Here is an 8,833-nt window from a genome sequence, read left to right as displayed (position 1 = left end):
TTTGGAATTAACCAAGAAATGAGCAAGTGCTGTAAATGTAAATGACTGTAATGCAAAACAAGTACTAATACCTTGTTCTAAGGATGTTTGTATCCTTATGTGCAAAGGTTTAGATGTTGTATGTTGTAGTATGTAGCATGTAATAAGTGATCTCCTCTTCAATGGTTGAATCCTTGACTTGAATGCAACACTTAGCCTTGAATGGAGACTTAGAAGGAATGCTTGAATGCTTGAATGCTTGAGTGCTTGAGTATAATTTCCACGCTTTGTACACATATCCTCTTCATGCCAAAGGAGAGAGAAAAATGTAGTTTATATACTTGACAATTAGGGCTGATAGACTGATTTTCCCGACCTTAGGCCGACCAGGGAAAGTATATTTCCAAATTGCAATCAAAAAGACCCGATATCACTTAGGAAACCGGGCCCAAAATAGGACCCAGGGACCAGGGCGCTGGGCGCCCTGGTCCTGAGGGACCAGGGCGCTGGGCGCTCTGGTCCCACCTCCGGGACAGCGGGGTGCAAGGAGGTTCAGGCCAATGGTGCTTGAAAAATGTAGTTTTCAGTGTCGTGAGCAAGTTTTGGGGTCTCCATTCAGGTTGCGTGTTGCGTCGCCATCGTGAAGACCGAAATGCAGTCGAAATTGCAAGTGTCGCAATTTTAGGACGCTACATTTAGCCCCCACTTTAGCGGGAGTATGTATGCTCATACTTCCGGTAAAGTACAAGGAAACAACATTGAAAGACTTTCACCACGTCAAGGAGGCAAGATACACCAAGCCCCCAGTGGACTAAGGATCTTACAACTTCGATTGACAAAGTAAAAGGGAAGATCACGAGGAAGAACCATGACTGTCAGTAGTAAGGTTCCCTCACTATGAGTCATGCAAAAGAAATACCAAAAATCTTCAAGACAAAGCTAAGTTTGCCAAGAAATTTTCAAGTATCTTTGAAAGGATAGACAGGGTGTATGCCCCCCTACGTTAAAGCGATCGCACACGCCTCAACGAGGGTGATTGTTTTAACGTAGTGATACACATAAGAAATGAGAAAGGAAAAGGAGCACGTTATCGCAAAGATTTAGCCCCCAAGTGTGAGATAAACCCAAGGATAATAGACACAAAACACAAAGCACGAGGTGACTTCACTTTCCTCGGGGTCAGTATGCTGTATGATAAGTCATGTATATATATCATATGTATGTATGCATAATTGTTCTTCATTCCCCAATCAAGGAAGGTCACCTAGAAGAAGGGAACACATGTGTCTTTTGAGTCAACATGAGAGAGACCGAGAGATCTCAATGCTTTGCATCGTCCTCAAGTAGACAACACTAAGGACAACAAATAGAAGAATGAGAATAACGTATAGAAGAAGTGACAAAAGAGAGGGGGAGAGAACCTGCTATGCTAATGAAACTAGTCTAGCGCGTCATCTACCCCCCGATCTTGCTGATCAATGTTTCGGGAAGGCAGGGAACACGCTAGAGGAGGAACATCCAACACAGCAGATGGAGCTATCAGAAGATCCAAACAAGGGCTATGTTCATGTTCCAAGCCACATTGTTCTTGTCTAGGAGCTAGGATAAGTGCTTTAGAAAATTCATTAGATAAATGGTTATCAACATCAACAAGTTCATATTCACTATCAGAAGCAAGAGGAATAACATTTTCATCTATATCATCATCAAGATTTATAAAAATAGGATCTTTAACTCGCATAGGATCAAGACCATCATGCATCTTATGTTTAGGAAATTTAGGCTCAATATCCGGCTGAGGAGAAAATGGAATAATGCTTGTTGAAGGTGTTTTTGGAGATTGTAAAGTTTGAGAAGCAGCTGCTTGAGCCCTAAGACGACGCTTTCGTCGGCGTTCCCGTGCAGAACGATTACGTCTAGTCTTAGTAGGAAGTGTAGAAGATAGAGGAGGAGGAATGTTCTTATCCTTATCACTTGGATGTTTAGGTTGTGGTCTCTTAGGCTGGATAATAGGAGAAGAAGAAGGTCTCTTCTCTCTATAGAAGGCAGGAGGAGGAACTGCTCCATATAAAGGAGGAATTTTTGGTTTAGGAAGAAGACCAAGTCCATCATGACGAGGAGGTATAGGTCTATTTTTAGAAGATTTATTAGGCATAGACATAGTCACATCCATAGGGATGGGTTGAGATTCTTCTTGAGGAAAGACATTAGTTTTATCTTTCAAAGGAAGAACTTCCTTCTCAAGAATGATAGGAATGTCAAGTTTAGGTGTTCTAGGTTCACTTAGAGATAGGATCATATCTGTTTTCCACTTTTGATAAGATTTAAAAAGATGATCACTTCGTGGAGGAAGAGATTGGAATTGTTTAGGCCAAAAGTAATCAAGAGGAACACTAGAGGTTCTTTCGGCTGGTTTAAAGAGACTATGATTGACAGTAACAACTTCACCATTATGGGGAAATTTTAAACACTTATGAATAGGAGAAGCAATAGCTTTCATGGAAGATAGCCAAGGATAGCCAAGCTTCACACGAAATTGTTCGGAAGAAGGAATAACAACAAAGTTCACATCAAGAGATTTATTATGGACCTCAATAGGCAATGTAATAGAACCAATTGCAAGAGAAGAAAATGCATCAAATAGTTTCACAATCACATCTGTTTTGTCATAGATCACTTGATTCAATTGCAAAGTAAAAAGAAATTCTTCAGTAATAACATTAACCATGCACGAAGGATCAATAAGCACTCCATGGCAAGGTGTATTTTTGACTTTTGCAACTATGTATAAAGGACCATCAGGTGCCCTAATGGTTTCATTGGAATCAAATGTGATGGAAGGTTCTTTAGGGTTTTCTTGCTGCTCTACAAAGTTAATCACATTCGGAGTCATAGACACAAGACCATCAGATGAGAAAGAGGAATCATTAGCCTCAATCGCATTAGAGGTATGAGAGGTATGAGAAGGTAATGGATCAGTAAAAATCTGAAGATTTTGGTTAGGAGGAGCTACAGATGTGTTGCCTTTATCATTCACTCCAGAAATAGAAATAGTATTATTATCAATCAAATCTTGAATTTTACCCTTTGAAGAAAAACATTTTTCAGTATCATGCCCAGGCTGACGATGAAAGTGACAAAAAGATTTGTGATCAAAATAAGGTGAAGTAATCTTTGCAGGATCAATTTTTCGTATAGGAGGAAGAGTAAGCACATTTTGTTCCAATAACTTATTCATAATATCATGCAATGATTCATTCAAAGGAGTATACTTTCTTTCTTTCCTGAAAAATTTAGAAATAGGAGGCACACCTAATGCTGCATTCACATTGTTGTTGATGATGTTTTCATTGAATTTGATGGAATCTCTGTTCGGTTTAAACTTCCCAAATGGTTGTTGACTGCTATCACCCTTATCACTCGGAGCCATAGGATGTGATTGTTCCATTTGACTCACAGTCAGTTGATAATTGTGAAGAGTGGCACACAACTGTTGGAAAGAAGTAAACTCAGAAAACAGAAGTTTGTCTCGAATATCTTTTTGCAAATTAGAAATAAAGATTCTTTGAATATCATTATCAGGCACTAGAAAAGAAATTTGAGCATACAAATGCTTATATCTACCAATGAAATCAGTCACTTTTTCTTTAACACCTTGTTTACAATGCATTAAATCAATCAAAGTAACTTTAGGACTTATATTGTTTTGAAATTGTTGAATGAAAGCATTTGCAAGTTGTTCGAAAGAAGTAATAGAATAAGAAGGCAACGAGCAATACCATTGTAGGGCTTTGTCTCTTAATGTTCTGGTGAATAGTTTTGCAAGCAACCTTTGGTCATAAGCAAAATCAGTACAAATTGTTTGAAAAGTCTTAACATGTGTTAGAGGATCTCCTTTACCATTATAAAGCTCCAAATGCGGGATTTCAACATGTTTAGGAGGGATAGCTCGAACAATGTCAAGAGAAAGTGGGCTCGCAACATCAAATGTGGGCACACTAAACTTAGATTGATTCATAGAGGCAATTTGTTGCTGTAAAGAAGAGACAGTTTGTGCAAGATTATTAATGGTAGCTTCAGTCGAAGAGTTCATATTAGGTGTGTTAGATTGAGATGGAGGTGTGATGTTATTGAAAGAAGGTAAAGAGTAAGGTGGTGGGACCCTACGATAGTCAACCATAGGGGATGATTGAATAGGAGGAACACTACAAGGAGGAATGGAATGGTTAAATGAATTGCCCCCTTGTGTCATGTTCATTTGTGAAGATGTAATAGGAAAACTCATTGAAGGAATGTATAAAGAAGTCGGATTAAATGAAGGAATAGGGTTAATTGAAGAAGGAGGATTGCCCCCATGACTGGTAATCACAGGAGGAATGTCTTGTATAGAGGTAGCCATGATGTTTGATGTAAAGGTAGGTATACTAGCAATAGGAGTGGTCAAAGGAATAGAATGATTGACTTGTGTAGGAGGTTGTGTATAACCTAAAGATTCAGCACAACTCTTCATAGGCATCACATTCGAATCCACAATGTGTGCGATACCACGTAAAACATCAATTCCATTCTTATCACTTTGAAGCATACGTTTTAGACCCTCAATTAAAGGAAGAGCTTGACTATCGGGATACTCATGAGACATCCATTGGTGAAAATCATCAAATTGGTTATCCAATTTGGAAAGTTGTTCAACAGAAACTTCATGGGGAGCTTCTTCATCATTAGGAGGATTAGAGGAATTACCCATGTCCTCGTTAAAAAGGCTACTCAAATTAGGTTCCATCTCCTCGGTAGTTAAACCTCGGAAGGACTTAATTCTATGGCTTCGTCTAACGGGAATAGTGTAAGTAGGGCTTACTGTTGTAAAACTCATGCACTAGAGAGAGAGAGAAGATTTTGATTTTAGAGGTAGCAATTTTCAGTAAAACCAGCCAATCTTCCAGCTTTAAGCTGTTAAATGCAATCACAACAGTCTCCCGAAATTTCGGAAAAAATGTTCGGGACCGTGGCGCTCAGAGTGCAACACGGTCCTTGCAACTTTTTTCGAAATTTGCAGGGATTAAAGGTATGATGATTTTAGAGCTAATCTGAAAAAATTGAGGGATTTTACGATCTGTAGATAGGCCAAATTAAAGTTGCAATCTCAAAATTGAACCCTATCAAGATTGTCGAAAAATGCAAAATTTGAATTTTGAAAAAGAGAGGGAAACTGAAATTTTGAATTTTATGATTTTAGAGGGAATGTCAAAAGCTAGTTTTGAAATTTAAAAATTGACTCAATTTCACGCTAAATTCAATTTTGAAAGCGGAAATCAAAGTTGTTGTAATTAGGCACTTAATTTCAAAAGTCACAAAATGCAAGAATTTGAATAAAGCACTGAAATTTTGAATGAATGCAAACACAATTTTCAGATTTAGGACAGTAAGAACACAATTTTGACACAAAATTTCAATTTCAATGATTTTTGAATGTTTAAAAGCCTTAATCCAAGCAATCACAAGACCAACTTTGACTGTAATTTTGAAGGTGTTAAAATTGACAAAATCAGCCAAAATTCTGGATTTTAGCAGGAAAATACAACAAGATCTCGCTCCCGAAATTTTGAAAAAAATGTCGGGGATGATGGCGCTCAGAGTGCAACACGGTCCTCGCAACTTTTTTCCAAATTTTCAGGGATGAAAGATATTGTGATTTTATTGCAGAATCCAAAGTTACAGCTGATTTGGAGATGTTTTGATCGGTCATATTGTCAAACAAAGGTTGAATTAAGAGGGTTTCAAAAATTAGGGTTTTTACATTTAACCACTTAATTTTCAAAATTAAAGTACAGATATGAATTGATAATTTATAATAGAAAAGCAGATCTGAAGCAAGCATTAACAATTAAACATTTCGCAAGTTCAATGTTCAAAAAGAAAATTTAGGGTTTTTATGCAATTACCTCTAAAATTTTGCAAAAGATCAAACATGGAAATGTAATCAATTTTTTCAGATCTAAGCATGAAAAATCAGAAAGGATGTTCACGTCGGGTTCACCAAAATGTAAAGCGGAAAATCGCGGTCGAACCCTAGTTGGTCTCCCCTCTTCTAACTCCGAGGAGAGAGAAGGGAGGTTCGCTAGGATTCGATGGGTTTTCACTTAGGGGGAAGAATTTACATTCAAAAGAGGGGTTGAAACTCATAAGATTCAATCCCACACAATGTAAGATTGGATGCTAAATGAATTTCAAGGGTTTGGAAAGCAAAGCTACCCTCTTTTGTAAAGAATGTTGATTAAGGAAATTAAGCTAAGGATGCATAGAAAGTCATAAAGATTCACTTATAAACTGAGTTTAGGTTATAGGATGAAGCTATGGACCTGGAATTAGTAGTAGAATGTCGATACGGTGCTGTCCTGCAAATGAGCGAAACGAAGGGGGATCGGTTCGTCTCTGCACAAGGATTCCAGATCTCCAATCTCAGCCACGTACCTGCAACCTACACACAGAAAAGTGAAGATGATTGGGGGGTTAGGGATTAGGGGTTTGCCTTTAGGTCAAACCCCAGTTTTGGAATTAACCAAGAAATGAGCAAGTGCTGTAAATGTAAATGACTGTAATGTAAAACAAGTACTAATACCTTGTTCTAAGGATGTTTGTATCCTTATGTGCAAAGGTTTAGATGTTGTATGTTGTAGTATGTAGCATGTAATAAGTGATCTCCTCTTCAATGGTTGAATCCTTGACTTGAATGCAACACTTAGCCTTGAATGGAGACTTAGAAGGAATGCTTGAATGCTTGAATGCTTGAATGCTTGAGTGCTTGAGTATAATTTCCACGCTTTGTACACATATCCTCTTCATGCCAAATGAGAGAGAAAAATGTAGTTTATATACTTGACAATTAGGGCTCATAGACTGATTTTCCCGACCTTAGGCCGACCAGGGAAAGTATATTTCCAAATTGCAATCAAAAAGACCCGATATCACTTAGGAAACTGGGCCCAAAATAGGACCCAGGGACCAGGCGCCCTGGTCCTGAGGGACCAGGGCGCTGGGCGCTCTGGTCCCACCTCCGGGACAGCGGGGTGCAAGGAGGTTCAGGCCAATGGTGCTTGAAAAATGCAGTTTTCAGTGTCGTGAGCAAGTTTTGGGGTCTCCATTCAGGTGCGTGTTGCGTCGCCATCGTGAAGACCGAAATGCAGTCGAAATTGCAAGTGTCGCAATTTTAGGACGCTACAGTTTTAACTAGCATTTCAATATGAGAGAGATCAAATCATGATTAAAACTTCTATTCAATTGTCCCACTAATCCACTTAAATAATATGTCTTTAATAATATAACGAACCCTTTCACCATGATTAAATTATTTTATCAATGTGCATATATTAATATAATAGACTCTAAAAAATTAAATTGTATAGTATTTTAAAATTAGAAATCATTTTCTAATCAAATGATTGACTATAGAAAAAATCAGCCCTTTAAAATTACTTAAAATGTTAAAACATAATTGATTTTAACTCAATTATAATTTCATAATATTTGAATAAAAAAATCAAATTAAAATATCTAATACTTTATAAACAAACTCTCTCTTTTACACCAATGCTTCACTTCACCACTTCACTATTACTCATTCTATAATTCTCAAATATGTCTCTTACAATTAACATTTCTTCTTAAACAACAATTGACTAAAGGAGGGTTGGTGAATTCTCATTGCATAAAAAATACTGGCAATAACATCATTCAAGGCCTCCATAAAATGGATGTCATCTCCATTTATGTACTTACTAGGATCTACACATGATGTTTTTTCTTAACCACTAATATAACTTGAATCATCTTTTCCATTGGTAACAAAAACAAAATTGTAGGCACCCCCACTAGCTCCATAATAGGCTCTCTTTGTATTATCAAATCCTACATAGATAAACATAAAAGCATAATTAGTAACAAACTTTAGTAAAAAGTCTTCACATCACATGCATTGACAGGTATGTAAATATGCTATACCATATTATTGACTTGAGTTAAAGAGGACCTTGTTATATGCACTATTATAATTTTAATACACAATTGATGTGTTGGGATGTGATTGAGATTGTTTGTTCACTCGTATAATGCATCCAAGTTGATCTCAATCTTCAATGGAGCCTAAAGACATTACTATTGGTAGGCAACCTATGAGAAAAATTTCTTCTTCAATTAATGTCTACATCTATAAGACTATAGACAAATAAATACAAGGTTTATCGAATTAAAGGATAAAAAGTTGTCTTATTCATTTAAAATGGAAAGTTATAAAATCTCAAGTTTTTGTGGATTAAAAAATATTTTTTTATCTGCACTAGAGAATTAAAAACAATCTCCCCCTCTTGAGCTATATCTCTGCATCTCTCCTTCTATCACTCCCTCCTTGTCCCCAATCTGTCTTTCTATCTCTACTAATCTCTCCCTTTTTCTTCCCATATATCTCTTTCCCCCTCTCTATCACTCCCTATATATCTTTATCTCTACTTCTCTTTATTTGTCTATATCTCTTTTTTTGTTTGTCTCACTCTATGTTTCTTGTCTCTATATCTCCCTCCGTCCACCCCTCTCTCTCTCCCTCCCTCACTAGACCTATTTATCTTTGCCTTTCACTTTCTATATCTCCCTCTATCTTAATCTCATTATCTATCCATCTCTCTCTACCCTATATCTCTCCTTGTCTCTATCCCTAAACTAACAAATGACTTCAAACACAAATTTATACAAAAAAGAGATCAATTTTTTTCCTTCTTGAGCTTCCACAACTCTTTGACATACCCATTGCACACCAACGTGCAATTATTAGTTGATATTATCTAAGATGTCAAAAGATAATAAA

This window comes from Cryptomeria japonica, chromosome 3 (assembly GCF_030272615.1).
Source record: "Cryptomeria japonica chromosome 3, Sugi_1.0, whole genome shotgun sequence".
In the NCBI taxonomy this organism is placed as follows: domain Eukaryota; kingdom Viridiplantae; phylum Streptophyta; class Pinopsida; order Cupressales; family Cupressaceae; genus Cryptomeria; species Cryptomeria japonica.
The sequence above is the reverse complement of the archived record's forward strand: the minus strand, read 5'-3'. Positions refer to the sequence as shown.